The 12,833-nt window shown below is 38.2% G+C and overlaps 1 long non-coding RNA gene and 1 pseudogene across 1 annotated transcript in view; one reads left to right on the top strand and one right to left on the bottom strand.

Annotated features, from left to right (window-relative positions):
* The window catches only part of LOC120245892, a 95,076-nt gene that overhangs the window by 75,731 nt on the left and 6,512 nt on the right, over positions 1-12,833 (top strand). The window lies entirely within an intron of this gene.
* Positions 5,493-5,890, bottom strand: LOC120245891 (annotated as a pseudogene).

Here is a 12,833-nt window from a genome sequence, read left to right as displayed (position 1 = left end):
GTGTAGTTTGATGAGTTCCTTATAGATTCTGGATATTAACCCTTTATCTGATATGTCATTGGCAACTATCTTTTCCCATTCCGTTGGTTGCCTATTAGTTTTGTGGGTTGTTTCCTTTGCTGTGCAGAAGCTTTTAATCTTGATGAGGTCCCAATCGTTTATTTTTGCTCTTGATTCCCTTGCTTTTGGGGATGTGTCAAGTAAGAAGTTGCTGCGGTGGAGGTCATGGAGGTTGTTTCCTGCTTTCTCCTCTAGGGTGTTGATAGTTTCCTGTCTCACATTCAAGTCCTTTATCCATTTTGAGTTTATTTTTGTGCATGGTGTGAGAAAATGATCTAGTTTCATTCTTCTGCATGTTGCTGTCCAGTTCTCCCAACACCATCTGTTAAAAAGGCTGTCTTTTTTCCATTGGATATTCTTTCCTGCTTTGTCAAAGATCAGTTGGCTGTATACTTTTGGGTCCACTTCTGAGTTCTCAATTCTGTTCCATTGGTCTATGTGTCTGTTTTTGTGCCAATACCATACTGTCTTGATGATGACAGCTTTGTAGTAGAGGCTAAAGTCTGGGATGGTGATACCTCCCGTTTTGGTTTTCTTTTTCAGTATTACTTTGGCTATTCGGGGTCTTTTGTGGTTCCATACAAATTTTAGGATAGTTTGTTCTAGTTTTGAGAAGTATGCTGGTGCAGTTTTTATTGGAATTGCATTGAATGTGTAGAGTGCTTGCAAAATGAGTTTAAATGAGATCAAGGTAATTTGTAGATGTAGTAGTGCCAATGAAATGATGTGTTATTTTTACTTGTGAAGAATCTAAGGCAGATATGTAGAAAAAAGGAAAAGTATTCTCACGTGATGACAGGCTTACTACCTATATTTGATTCTCTTTTGGTGATAGGCAGGCAGGTGAGGGCAAGGGACCTCTCTTGCATACCCCAAGGAAATTCTGATGGGTCTGGGGTCGTCTGAAGAATAATGGAGAGTTTTTTTCCTTTATAGACATCTGTTGAAAAGAATATTTATATATTCCTTATATTCCTGGTCTGGTTTGCAAAGACATTCCATTGGTAACCTTAACCTGGTGGCATGTATTTCTAGGCCCCCCGAAAAGAGAAATCCACACTATATCCCCCTCAGGAAATCTCTCTTTTTTTTTTTTTTAATGTTTTATTTATTTCTAGGAGAGAGAGAGACAGCATGAGCAGGGGAGGGTCAGAGAGAGAGGGAGTCACAGACTGAAACAGGCTCCAGGCTCCGAGCTGGCAGTCAGCACAGAGCCCGACGCGGGGCCCGAACCCACGAACCGCGAGATCATGACCTAAGCGAAAGTCGGACGCTTAACTGACTAAGCCACCCAGGCGCCCCTGGAAATATCTCTTTTGTATGGCCAGTGCCCATTTCATGGCAGAAGCCTGCATGTGGCAGGGCTGTATGTACCATAACTATGAGAATCTTGGGGAGGAGCTTGCTGCTGGCATGGATGTGCATCGCACGGGCACCATTTCAATCTCAGGCCAGGCCCTAATTGATGGCAACAACTCAGATAGCCTGGTTGCAAAGAAAATGCTGTAAAATCTCTGTATACCGAGACTGATCGGTTGATTGATTGATCCTTAAAATTTATCTATTTTTGAGAGAAATAGAGAGAGGGAGGGGCAGAGAGACAGGGAGGAAGAGAATCCCAAGCAGGCTCTGCACTGTCAGCACAAAGCCCAATGTAAGGCTCAATCCCAGAAATCATGAAATTAGGAGCTGAGCTAAAATCAAGAGTCAGACATTCAATTGACTGAGGCATCCAGGCACCCTAATACTGATTTATTCAAAAACAGTTCCAAATTCAGAGCAGTTCCAACCCTGCAATCAGTTGTGTACTGTATTATCCAGTGAAAAGTATTGAAAAACTCTAAATCTGATTAATCTTTTTCCCCCCGGGTTTCTTATACTCAGAAATATTCCGGTTTTTGAGATTTACTTAAGAAGGACTTTTTGAGGGTTCCTAGGGTAGGTATTTGTATTGGTAGTTTGATATTCTTGCCTCTTGATCCCTAATTGCTTTGCCTGCAGCCTATGCTGTCAACTTTGGTTTAAAGACAGACTTCTAAAAATACATTGTGTTTGTGCACTGGAATCTCCAGGCCTGTGCACACACTCTGTCCCACCCTGGTCACCATCTTGATCATCCTCACTGATAAATGTTTTGCTCATCCCTTGAAGCCTAGCCAAGGACTACCCCTCTCATAAGACTTGCCTGGGCTATCTCAGACTGCAGGGGCCTTTCCTTCCAACTTTAATGACTCCCACCACTTATTTAGGATGTACATTTTTCTCTAGATGCAATTCAGCATTGCTTGTAATCTCATGTGTGACAGATTCTGGAGAAGATATATCGACAAACAAGCCAAGCTTCCTCCCTTGAAGACATCTAGGTACATGTTAGGAGTTGAGAGAGGCCCATGAAAGATGAGGGCATGGAGGAGGAAGGTAGAGATTGACCCTGAGGAGGTGGCCATGGGAAGGCTGCACTTCTTGCTGAGTTTGTGAGGAAGACAGCAGGGAGAAAATCCAAAGCTACAGAGAGATGGAAAAGTTTGAACTTCTCATGGGCCAGAGAAAGATGACTGTGGTTCAGTTGTAGTTGTGGAGAGCACATTCCCTGGGGCCAGACTCTCAGGGCTGGAGTCCTGGCCCCTGCACCTACAAGCTGTTGTGAATGTGAACAAGTTACTTAACCTCTCTGGGCTTGTTATCTCACCTGAGCAGTGAATAATAATGGTATGGACCTCTTAAAGTCATTGTGAGAATGAAAGGTATAAAGTGCATAGAACAGGGCCTGCCATATGGTCACAGGATCAGTGAAGATGAGCTGCTCTGGGGAAGAGCAGAGACCCATGGGGAGATGCCACTGGCAAGGGTTCAAAATGAGATGGAGCTTGTATGCCATGTGTGGTGGTGAGTTGGGGCTTTATCCTTTGGGTAGTGGAATCTTGAACTATAACTTGTATGTTCATAAGGGTGTGATTTATCGTAGTTAAAACTAAAGAGAAGAACTGTCTTATACTTTCTTGTATTCTCTACGGCACCTAGAATAGTTCCTGAAACTCAATAAATACTTGTTGAATGAAACAATGAATACTAGGCTAAAAGATCCTCGTTTCTGTGTACACGGTATCAATACACTACATTTTACTTCAGTGTTCACTGAAGCTCTCCTTCTGTGTTTAATACCCTTTACTTCTTCCAGATTCTCACATCTATGAACTTACTCTTCTCCTTCACTGTGATCTTTGGCCTTTCATCCTTCTATTCTCCTAGGGCATTTGACTAACTGAGTTTATGTCTACCTGAATGTCTGCCTCAGGAACTGCAATTTTAAGAATGTGTGATTTCCTTTTCCCACCCCTCCCTGACAGCCCTCAAGAGTCCTGACAAACCACTCCCCATCCTCGGTCATTACTGTCCTTCTCCACATCTCTCACTCTCAGCCTCCTACACACTGCAAGAGAAGCCACTACATTTAAGACTTACTAAAACCTGGTGTTGTCTGCTGGGTCCTGAGTGCTGCCAGGCAGTCATTTGTTTTGTTAAACCTTTAAAAAAATGAAATATTACAGACATTTACAAAGAATATACAGCTCAATGAATTTTTGGCAGAGTTAACCTCCAACTGATCATCGCTTGAGTCAAAAACTAGAATGTTTCAACACCCCTAAAGTACTCCTCATGCCACTCCTGATCACTAGTACTTTGTCTTTTTCTGAAGTAAGCGCTATCCTAAATGTCACAGTAATAATTTCCTAGCCTTTCTTCATGCTTTCACAACTTTAACATCTACTATTAAACACTGTAATTTAATTTTGCTCATTTTCTGAACTTCACATAGGTGGAATTATACAGTATATATATTGTGTGTATTTGGCTTCTTTGACATATTATTATGTGTATGAAATTCATGTCAATGCATGAAGCTATAGTGCATTCATTCTTAGTGTTGCATATTATTTCATTATATAAATATACCATAATTTTTTATTATTTTTATTAAGGTATAATTGACTAATTGACATATAACATTATACTAGTTTCAGATGTACAACATAATATTTTGATATTTGAATATAATGTGAAATGATCACCACCACAAGTCTAGATAACATTTAACACCATACCTAGCCATGAAAATTTTTTCTTTTTTTCTTGTGATGGAGACCTTTAAGATTTGCTCTCTTGGCAACTTTCAAATATGCAATACAGTATTACTATCGTTAGCATGCTGTACATTACATCCCCATGACTTAATTAACTTTATAACTAGAAGTTTGCACCATATTATTCCCTTCACTCATTGTACCCTACGCGGTTTGCATAATTTCTTTATCCTTTCTGCAATTGTTGGATACTTGGGTTCTTTCCCATTTGGGGTTTCCCATTTGTTACTTTGAACAGTACTGCTGTGGACATTCCTGTGCATATCTTTTGGTGCCTATGTGCAGCTATTTTTGTTAGGAATTCCACCCAGGAGTGGAATTCTGAATCATGGAATATGAGAGAGAGAATCAACTAGCTCCCAATTTTGTAATTGGAATTTACACACATCCACCATCCCCAGCAGTGAATGAATGTTCTAGTGTTCCATATCCACACTTACATTTGGTTTTGTCAGTGTAGGGGTATCTCAATGTTTTTTTAAAATTTTTTAATATTTATTTATTTTTGAGAGAGTGAGTGCAAGCAGGGGTGGGGCAGAGAGAGAGAGAGAGAGAGAGAGAGAGAGAGAGAGAATCCAAAGCAGGCTCCAGGCTCTGAACTGTCAGAACAGAGCCCAGTGTGGGGCTTGAACTCACGAACCATGGGATCATGACCTGAGCCAAATTCAGATGCTTAACTGACTGAGCCACTGAGGTGCCCCATATCTCAATGTATTTTTAATTTTCATTTCTCTAAGTACTAATAAAGTAGAGCCCTATTTCCTATGTTTTGGGGCCTTGGATTTTTCATGAATGGGTTTTGAATTTTATCAAAGGATTCTTCTACATCTATTGAAATAATAATATGATTTTTCTTTACTATGAATGTAGTCAAGGATGTTAATCAATTTTTTGTTGAATAAAATATATATAACTTAAAATTTGCCATGTTTTTGTACATTTTTATAATTTTTAAGTGTACCAGTTCAGTATCATTAATTACATATACACCACTACCACTATCTCGTTCCATTTTTTTTCATCAGCCCAAAGAGAAACTCTGTACCCACTAAGCAATAACTCCCCATTCCACTTCTGCCCAGCATCTGACAACTTCTAATCTAATTTTCTATGAATTTGCCTATTCTAGGTATTTCACATAAGTAGAACTATATAATATTGTCCTTTTGTGTCTGGACCATTCCACTTAGCTTAATATTTTCCAGTTTCACTACATTATAGAACTTCATTTTTGTTGTTGTTGTTTGTTTTTTGTTTTCTTAAGGAACAAGGACCACATATTTTATTTGTTCATTTCTTGTATTGGAAGTATTCCTTGATGATATTCTTGGCCTGAGTCTCTTTGCCATAGACTTTAATCACCACACAACATCAACCAGCCATTTTGGAAGGGTTTCCCTCTCTGTCAGTTTTATAGAGCCCTACCCATTCCCCTAGTTTCTTGTTGTCATCAATCTTAATTAGGTTGATTTGGTGTTCAGCGCAAAGGACCTCACCAGCCTGACACATAAAGGCTCATCACAGTTGGATGCAAGCGCACAAGGATGGATTTGGTTCTTGTTTAAGGCTTTCACAGCTGCACAAATTCCATTTGCTAGGCCATCATGGATGAGGGTAGTCTTCAGCACTTCTTAGAAAGCAGTATTAATGTCCATTACACTTCTAACAGTAATGCTTTCCTTGGCCATGGCTGTGGGTGACGGGTGGAGCTGAATCTTGGTGAACCTGGGCCTCCACCTCCCGGAATGACTCCATGGTGACATAGAGAGAGCAGAACTCCTTCTCCTCCTTCTTCTTCTCCTTCTCCTTCTTCTTCATGGCTGAATAACATCCATTCCATGTATATGTCATATTTTGTTTATCTATTGTAATGGTTATATGTGTCAATTGTGCTGTGGATGCCCATTTATCTGATTGTATCTGGGTGTGTCTGTGAGCATGTTTCTTGGGCAGATTAGCATTTGAATTGATGGACTGAGTGAAGCAGATGGCACTCCCCAGTGTAGGTGGACATCATCAAGTCTGTTGAGAGCCAAAATAGAACAAAAGGCTAATGGAAGCCTGAATTTGCTCTCTGCCTCACTGATTAAGCTGGCTTTGATATTGGTCTCCTTCCCTTAACACTCTTGGTTCTCAGACTTGAACTAGAATCTATACCATTGGCTCTCCAGCTCTCAGATCTTTGAACTACACCACCAGCTTTCCTGGGTCTTTAGCTTTGCAGATAGTAGATCATGGAACTCAAGCCTCCATAATAATGTGAGCCAATACCTTATAATAAATCTCTTTATATTTGTGTATCTTTGTATCCATCTATTTGTCATCTATCTATCATCTCCTATTGTTTCTTTAGAGAACTCTAAATATAAAATATTCATTCCTTTGTTGAAGGACACTTGGATTACTTCCACATTTTGGCTAATATAAACAGTGCTGCTGTGAACATTAATGAACAAGTACCTGAGTCACTGTTTTCAATTCTTTGGAGGTATGTATAGGAGTGGAGTTATATGGTAGATCACGTGGTAATTCTGTTTAACTTTTTGAGGAACCACCAAGCTGTTTTCCAGAGCTGCTGTACCATTCTGTATTTCCACCAATAATGTACAAGTGTTCCATTCCTTCTGCCAACACTTTTTATTTTCTGTTTTTTTTTTTTTTTAAATCATAGCCATTATGGTAGGTGTGAAGGGATATCTCATTATGGCTTTGATTGGCATTTCCCTAATGACTAATGATGTTGAGCATCTTTTCATGTGTTTATTGGCTATTTGTGTATCTTTTTTTGCCCGTTTTACAATTGGGTTGATTTTTTGTTTGTTTTTGAGTTGTAGGTGTTATTTACATATTCTGGATATTAAGCCTTTATCACATAGATACTTTGCAAATATTTACTACCATTATGTTGTTTGTCTTTCATTATTAATAGTCTTATGCATTGCACAAAAGTTTTAAATTTTATGGTGTCCAGCTTATCTATCTTCTCTTTTGTTGCCTGTGCTTTTGTTTTTTTGTTTTTATTTTAAGTAGATTCCACGCCCAGGAGGCTTATGCTCATGACGCCAAGATCAAGAGTCACATTGGGGCATCTGGGTAGCTCAGTTGGTTGAGCCTCCAGTTCTTAGTTTCAGCTTAGGCCATGATTTCATGGTAAACTTATCAAAAAAAAAAAAAAAAAAAAGTCCCTTGCTCTACTGATGGAGCCAGCCAGGTACCCCTACTCGTGCTTTTGGTTTCATACTTAAGAAACCATTGTGAAATCCAAGGAAGATTTATTACTATGTTTATTTTTTTATTTACTTTTTATTTTTATTTTTAAATAGTTTGTCAAGTTGGTTTTCGTAAAACAGCCAGTGCTCATCCCCAGAAGTGCCCTCCTCCATGCCCATCACCCCCCTTCCCCTCCACCCCACTCCCATCAGTCCTCAGTTTGTTCTCAGCATTCAAGAGTCTCTCATGGTTTGCCTCCCTCACTCTCCCCAACTATTTTCTCCCCCTTCTTCTCCCCCACAGTCCTTCGTTAAGTTCCTCCTAATCCTCCTATACATGCAAACATATGGTATCTGTCCTTCTCTGCCTGACTTATTTCGTTCAGCATAACACCCTCGAGGTCCATCCATGTTGCTACACATGGCCAGATTTCATTCTTTCTCATTGCCAAGTAGTATTCCATCGTATAGATAAACCACATCTTCTTGATGCATTCGTCCGTTGATGGGCACTTAGGCTCTTTCCATGTTTTGGCTATTGTTGAGAGTGCTGCTATGAACATTGGGGTGCATGTGCCCCTATGCATCAGCACTCCTGGATCCCTTGGGTAAATTCCTAGGAGTGCTATTGCTGGGTCATAGGGGAGTTCTACTGTTAATTTTTTGAGGAATCTCCACGCTGTTTTCCAGAGGGGCTGAACCAGTTTACATTCCCACCAACAGTGTAGGAGGGTGCCCATTTCTCCACATCCTCACCAGCATCTAGAGTCCTCTGATTTGCTCATTTTAGCCACTCTGACCGGTGTGAGGTGGTATCTCAGTGTGGTTTTGATTTGTATTTCCGTGATGAGGAGGGATGCTGAGCATCGTTTCATGTGTCTGTTGGCCATCTGGATGTCCTCTTTGGAGAAGTGTCTGTTTATATCTTCTGCCCATTTCTTCACTGGGTTCTTTGTTTTTCAGGTGTGGAGTTTGGTGAGTTCCTTATAGATTTTGGATACTAGCCCTTTATCTGATATGTCATTGGCAACTATCTTTTCCCATTCTGTCGGTTGCCTGTTAGTTTTATGGATTGTTTCCTTTGCCGTGCTGAAGCTTTTGATCTTGATGAGGTCCCAATAGTGCATTTTTGCTCTTGATTCCCTTGCCTTTGGGGATGTGTCAAGTAAGAAATGGCTGCGGTGGAGGTCAAGGAGGTTGTTTCCTGCATTCTCCTCTAGGGTTTTGATGGTTTCCTGTCTCATGTTCAGGTCCTTTATCCATTTTGAGTTTATTTTTGTGCATGGTGTGAGAAAATGATCTAGTTTCATTCTTCTGCATGTTGCTGTTCCGTTCTCCCAGCACCATCTGTTAAAAAGGCTGTCTTTTTTCCATTGGATATTCTTTCCTGCTTTGTCAAAGATTAGTTGGCTGTACATTTTTGGGTCCAATTCTGAGTTCTCAATTCTGTTCCATTGGGTCTGTTTTTGTGCCAATACCATACTGTCTTGATGATGACAGCTTTGTAGTAGAGGCTAAAGTCTGGGATGGTGATACCTCCCGTTTTGGTTTTCTTCTTCAATATTACTTTGGCTATGCAGGGTCTTTTGTGGTTCCATACAAATTTTAGGATAATTTGTTCTAGTTTTAAGAAGAATGCTGGTGCAATTTGGATTGGGATTGCATTGAAGGTGTAGATTGCTTTGGGTAGTAATGACATTTTAACTATATTTATTCTTCCAATCCATGAGCAAGGAATGTTTTTCCAAATCCATTTCCATTTCCATTTCCATGTCTTCTTCAATTTCCTTCATAAGCTTTCTATAGTTCTCTTATATCTTTGGTTAGGTTTATTCCTAGGTATTTTATAGTTTTTTTGTGCACTTGTGAATGGGATCAGTTTCTTGATTTCTCTTTTTGTTGCTTCATTGTTGGTGTATAAAAATCCAACTGATTTCTGTATGCTGATTTTGTACCCTTTGATATTCAACAAGGATCATCCAGTGGAAAGAAAAGGTAGCTTTTTCAACAAATTGTGCCACAAAGACTGTATATCCACATTCAGAAGAATCAGTTGGAACCTTCCTTTAGACTATATACAAAAATTAATTCACAATGAATCACAAACCTAAATTTAAGAGCTAAAACTCTTAAAAGTAAACATAGAAGCCAGCATCACTTTGACTCCTATGTCTTGCCTAACTATTATGGGTAGGGGTTGCAGAATGATATTGAATAATAGTGATGAAAGTGAGCATCCTTATCTTGTTCCTGATCTTAGAGGAAATGCTTTCACTCGTTCATGTTGGGTATGATGGGTTGTGGGTTTTTCCTATATGACTTTTATCATATTAAGGAAGTTCTTTTCTATTAGCTTATTTTGTATTTTTATCATGAAAGCGTGTTAAATTTTGCTAAATGCTTTTTCTACATTGAGATGATGGTGTAGTTTTTTCTCTTCATTCTATTAATGTGTTACATTGATTGATTTTCATATATTGCATCATCCTTTCATTCTGGGACAACCCCTATTTGTTCATTGTGTAAAATGCTTTTACTACAATTCCAAATTCACTTGGCTAGTATTTTGTTGAATATTTCAGTGAATATAGATTTCCTATAGTCATTTGGAATATTGATCTATAATTTTCTTTTTTTGTAGTATCTTTGTCATGCTTTGGTTACACCGATCTCATAGAATGAATTAGTAAAGTGTTCCTTCCTCTTTAATTTTCTGGGAGAGCTTGAGAAGGATCTATGCTAATTCTCCTTTAAATGTTTGCTGCTGGACTTTTCTTTGTTGGAAGGCTTTTGGTTTCTGACTCAATTCTTATTTGTTATAGGCTTATTAACATTTCTATTTCTTCTTGAGTCAGTTTTGGTAGTTGTGTCATTTCTAAGAATTTATCCTTTTAATCTAGGATATCCAATTTGTTGGCATACAATTGTTCATAGTATTTTTTTATAATTCATTTTATTTATGTAATGTTTGTTGTTCTGTCTGCTATTTCATTTGTAATTTTAGTTGAGCCTGGTCTTTTTTTTCTTAGTCAATTTAGCTGAAGTTTGTCAATTTTGTTGACGTTTTTAAAGAACGAACTTTTGGTTTCCTTGATTCTTTTGCTTTTTAATTCTGCATTTTGTTTATCTCTACTCTAATCCTTAATATTTCCTTCTTCCTATTATCTTGGGTTTATTTTTCTCTTCTTTTTTTAGTTCCTTAAGGTGCAGAGCTAAGCCATTGATTTGAAATCTTTCTCCTCTTTTTTTTAAATGTAGGCATTCACTGCTATAAATTTCATTTTGAGTACTCTTTTTGCTGCACCCCATAAGTTTTGGTATGTTTTATTTTCATCCTCATTTGTCTCTAAATATTTGCTAATTTTCCTTTTGATTTCTTCTTTGACACACTGGTTGTTTAAGAATGTTCTTTAGTTTCCACATACTTGAGAATTTTCAAATTTTATTTCTGTTACTGATTTCTATCTTCATCCCATTGTGGCTGGAGAAGATATTTTATATGATATCTATCTTTTTAAATATTTATTTATTTTTGAAAGAGAGCAAGGAAGCAGGAGAGGGGTGGGGGTGGGTACAGAAGATCTGAGACAGGCTCTGTGTTGACAGCAGAGAACTTAGTGCAGGGCTCAAACTCACAAACTGGGGGACCATGACCTGAGCCAAGATGAGAGGCTTACCCAACTGAGCCACCCAGGCACCCCTATGATATCTATCTTTTTAAACCTACTGAGACTTGTTTTGTAGCCTAACATACAGTCTGTCCTAGACAATGTCTCACATATTCTTGACAAGAATGTGTATTCTGCTGTTATTGCATGGAATATTCTGTATGTCTGTTAGGTCTAGATGATTTATTGTGTTTTCCAAGTCCTCTATATCCTTACTTATCTTCTGTCTGGTTGTTCAATCCATTATCTAAAGTAAGGCATTCAAGTCTCCAACTATTATTATAAAACTGTCTATTTCTTCCTTAAATTCTGTCAATTTTTTTTCATATATTTTGAAAGTCTCTTGGGTGTGTAGATGTTTCAATTGTTATGTTATCTTGCTGTATTAAAAATGTTATTTGTATATTGTCTGTCTTCTTCTCTTGTAATCTTTTAGAATTAAAGTCAATTTTGTTATTAGTAGAGTACGCCAATTCTCTTTTGGTTAGTCTTTGTACGGAATACCTTGTTCAGTCTTTTCACTTTCAACATATTTGTGTCTTTGTTTTTGTTTTTAAAAATTTCTTAATGTTTATTTATTTATTTTGATGGAGAAAGGAGGAGAGAGAATCCCAAGTAGGCTCCATGTTGTTAGCACAGATCCCTGCATGGGGCTCGATCTCAGGAACCATGAGATCATGACCTGAGCCAAGATCAAGAGTCAGACATTTTAGGAGCACCTGGGTAGCTCAGTCGGTTAAGCGTCTGACTTCGGCTCAGGTCATGATATCCTGGTCATGGGTTCGAGCCCCACATCGGGCTCTGTGCTGACAGTTGGCTCAGAGCCTGGAGACTGTTTCAGATTATGTATCTCCCTCTCTCTCTAACCCTTTCCTGCTCATGCTGTCTCTCTCTCTCACACACAAATAAATAAAACAGTAAAAAAAAAAAAAAAAGAGTCAGACACTTTACCAATTGAGCCACCCAGCCATCCCAATCTATTTATGTCTTTGGATCTAAAATGAGTCTCTTATAGGTAGTATATAGTTGAATCCTTTTTAGAAACCTTTTCTGCCAGTTTTTATCTTTTGATTGGAGAGCTACTCAATTTACATTTAAAGTAATTACTGATAAGAAGGGTCTCACTTAGTTTTGTCATTTTGCTATTTGTTTTCTATATGTCTTATTGCATTTTTTTGTCCCTCAGTTCCATTATTACTGTCTTCTTTTGTGCTTAGTTGATTTTTCTTGTAAGTTTGATTCCCTTCTCATTTCCTTATCTGTATATTCTAAACCTATTTTCTTTTTGGTTACTATAGGGATTAAATTTAACATCCTAAGGTTATAGCACTCTAATTTGAGTTTATAACAATTTATCTTCAATAGCACACAGAACTTGTATGTAGATCCCTTCCCACTTACTATTAGGAGAAGCCACAGATTACATCTTTACATGTTACATGACAGTAATATTTTTTATGCATTTGTCCTTTAAACCATGTTTTTCTACATTTATTTCTTATTATTTACAAGTTTTTTAATGTTTATTTATTTTTGAGAGAGAGAAAATGAGTGGGGAAGAGCAGAGAGAGGGAGACACAGAATCTGAAGAAGGCTCCAGGCTCTGAGCTGTCAACACAGAGCTCAATGCTGGGCTCATACCCCAGAGCTGCAAGATCATGGTCTGAGCTTAGTTGGATGCCACCCAGGTGCCCCTAAACCATGTTTTTAAAAAGTGGCGTTACATACCAAAATTACAATAATACTAGATTTTA

Source organism: Hyaena hyaena, unplaced genomic scaffold (assembly GCF_003009895.1).
Source record: "Hyaena hyaena isolate Hyena2069 unplaced genomic scaffold, ASM300989v1 scaffold_438, whole genome shotgun sequence".
In the NCBI taxonomy this organism is placed as follows: Eukaryota; Metazoa; Chordata; class Mammalia; order Carnivora; family Hyaenidae; genus Hyaena; species Hyaena hyaena.
Note: the sequence above shows the minus strand (reverse complement) of the source record. Positions and strands in the feature narration are given on the sequence as shown.